The 3,286-nt window shown below is 44.1% G+C and overlaps 1 protein-coding gene across 1 annotated transcript in view; it reads left to right on the top strand.

The window, feature by feature from the left end:
* The first annotated feature begins 802 nt into the window (after positions 1–802).
* Positions 803–3,286, top strand: part of LOC106813175 (serine/threonine-protein phosphatase 2A 56 kDa regulatory subunit alpha isoform-like) — a 35,698-nt gene continuing 33,214 nt past the window's right edge. Inside the window, exon 1 of the mRNA XM_014817243.1 lies at positions 803–897. The gene's annotated coding sequence lies outside the window, so the exon portion shown is untranslated. The remainder of the gene's footprint in view (positions 898–3,286) is intronic.

The following is a 3,286-nucleotide window of genomic DNA, read 5'->3' as shown; positions in this document are numbered from 1 at the left end:
CAGAAATCAAGCCCCAGATAATTTTTTACATGGGGTAACGACAGCATTACATCATAATAATCAAATTGATATAATAATTACCGTACAACAAATATAATTGTCGCTGATCACCATAGTCTACACGGTGGTCGTACATAATACATGTACACACCACAACAAACTGGTCTTGGGGATCGCAACTTATAATATAAGTACACGATCTAGTAACCAAACGTGAGCGTCGAACATTATTCATGCTCCCTCCTATTATTAGTACTGCGACCGCCAACAATGCACTGTTAGAGCTGTGTTAGCTTGGCATTGTAGTGCCGCTATGCACCGCTATGCCGCGACCGTGTCAGCTGGCATGCCGCACGCTATGCGAACTCTAGCAACACACACACACATACACGTAAACTCGCATGTAAACGGGACAGAAGTACATGTACTTACTTGTCGTCGTAAGCGAAGTCGGCGTCAATCGTGTTGCTATACAGCCCAAATGCCCACAGGCCTGCGATCAGCGCACAAAAATCCATGCTTGCGTTTCTCAGCAGCTTCCGAGATGAGCATGCGACACCATAGTCGCTTGCATACATGTGAGTTCTGTTGTTAGCTCGTGTATTCGCATGTGTTTTATGTCAGCCGACACGGTGAGCCGACACCGGCTGCGCTCCCACAGTGCACCGCGCGCGAGGGCGGGGAGATCGGCGTGACGTCGCGGCGGCGCGGTGACGTAGCCAGTATCGGGATCGTCTTCGTGCGTTTACGGAAACCTAATTCGACAGACATCGGAACCAAGTTTACGATATCTCGCGAGATATTGAGATTGAGACGACCATCACAGGCCCCAAATGATCGAAAAATTCATGTTTTGATGGGCACAGGAGAGGATATAACAACGTTCCATATTGCAAGGCAAGTATGCAATGGTGTATGCACATTCAGAGAAATTAAACCGCTTCTAAACGATGTTATTCGTACCGTGTTACGACCGTACGGCCGGGTTTAGACCTTGCCATTTACCCATCAGGTATGCTGATTACAGTGTTAGTTTAGAAGACACGTTGTTGTACTGTACGCTGGCTGGACAGACGAACCATTTTCCGTAATAATATAAGTATACACGTAGACACATTTTCCTTCATGTCACAGTTTCACGGATGACGTATACAAGCTATGTGACGTTAGGTTGTCAGTACTGTACAAGTAATTAGTACAGGGTCACTCAGTAGTACTACTTCTAGTACTACTTAATTACTTGGTGTCAAACTGTCATGAGGGACGATCCAGGTTGTAACTTGTAATTGTAGTTTAATATATACCGCATCATGATCATATGTTACCTATGCCGTATTACTATTAGTAATCGTATTAACCTTTCTATCAAAATCGAGATTAACTTTAAGGAAATCAGCATGTTACAAGCGTAAAAAGATTTTGTTTAGGCTACTGCTATTCTTTTACTCACTTTCTCTGTGCAATGAATGCCTACGAGTACGAGCTAAATGCCTTCTAAGAAAAAATAGCGCAGCAGTTGTTTTCTGTACATGTGAGTGAATAATAAAAAATAAAAGTGAATATAATGCCAGATGCATTGTAGGAGTTCGATTGTCATAACGAGGTATTTATTGCTATCATGGCATAAACAGTTTTGCAATTGGCAATTTAGTAGACATTAGGGGTGCAATATGACATCTAGTATACAATACATTAGGTATTAGGATATTTGGGCTATGATACAAAATGTATTGCTATGTACCAAAGATAATACGATCTTGCATAAAGGTGTACAGTACTTTTCATAAACATTGTCCCATTTCACAGAAATAGAATCAGAATTTACATGGCACATAGTGATCTTATAGTGACTATGGCATTGTAAAATCAGCATGTTCCTTTAATTACATATAAGCAAGAGCGTATAAAGAAGGATAGGGCTAGCTATAGCCCTGGACATTTATTCCTTACGGACTGTCCAGTATAGGAGAGCGTATAACGGTGAAATGCTGAAACCATGTTGCAGTATTAGTCGAATTAAGAAACTTTGCCCGTTTTATTTTGACGATTCTTTGCAGTATTATTGATCAGCTGTCCTACCTTGTTAATATAAAACAAACCGCATGTCTCTACGATGCCCCTACGCTGAGATAATGAGCGGTGAAAATCTGGTATTTTCGCCAAAAACCGACTCGAGATCAGTGTTTACTGCGACTGTCTCTCGCTTTGAGATAATTTCGGGAAACCTCGCGTGTTTCCGTCAATGATTGACAAATGGAATGAATGACGTCTGTTATTGATTGCCATAGTGATGACCCCCACCTGTGCCCACCTTACGCTGGATGTATAGTAATCTCTGTAGTACTGACATGAGTAAGCGCTACCATGGCGCTACACAGCTGCGACTGGAAGCAATACACTGGCCACAAAGCGAGAGACAGTTGCAGTAAACACTGATCTTGAGTCGGTTTTTTGCGAAAATACCAGATTTCCACCGCTCATTATCTCAGCGTAGGAGCATCGCAGGGACAAGCGGTTTGTTTTATATTAACAAGGTAGGACAGCTGATCAATAATACCGCAAAGAATCGTCAAAATAAAACGGGCAAAGTTTCTTAATTCGACTAATACTGCAACATGATAAACTACGGAACACAGAACACGGGTTCATATCATAACTATGGAGCATGCAACACGAACTCGTATCATGTCGCGATAACGACTGGAGCACGAAACACTGGTTCGTACCAGTGCACGCTACCACAGAGCCGCAGCAGCCGTAGCAGCCACAGAGCAATGTCGCCGGTCTTTCGATTTTTTTTGGTATCATTAGCGAAGAATCACACAATGCGTGGGAACTGACGGTAGCTCGGTGCGTGAGTGGGCATGCAGACACGTATAGGGTGGCTTTTCACACAGCATGAGCCGGAAACTGTGTCCTCGTGTGCAATAGTAACATAAATCAAGTGGTTTGGAGAGCCTGTATTGTGTGCGTGCTTCTGCTCATTTGGTGTGTGTACGAGCAGTGCAGTGCGGTGAACCAGGGAGGAAAGGGCGGAGGGAACATTGCCGGCCGGCAAAACTGGAAGCAAACAGTATTGTCGCATTGACTTTTCCGTCTCATTGCATTGCCTCTTTCTTGCCTGGTTCTCACGATCGCTTGAACGCACGCACGTATGTGCGGAGGACAGACGCGCGCGCACACGCGTGCGCGCGCACACGCATACACACACTGTGACACACACACACACACACACACACACACACACACACACACACACACACACACACACACACACACACACACT

This window comes from Priapulus caudatus, unplaced genomic scaffold (assembly GCF_000485595.1).
Source record: "Priapulus caudatus unplaced genomic scaffold, Priapulus_caudatus-5.0.1 Scaffold735, whole genome shotgun sequence".
Classification (NCBI taxonomy): Eukaryota; Metazoa; Priapulida; class Priapulimorpha; order Priapulimorphida; family Priapulidae; genus Priapulus; species Priapulus caudatus.
The sequence above is the reverse complement of the archived record's forward strand: the minus strand, read 5'-3'. Positions and strand labels throughout refer to the sequence as shown.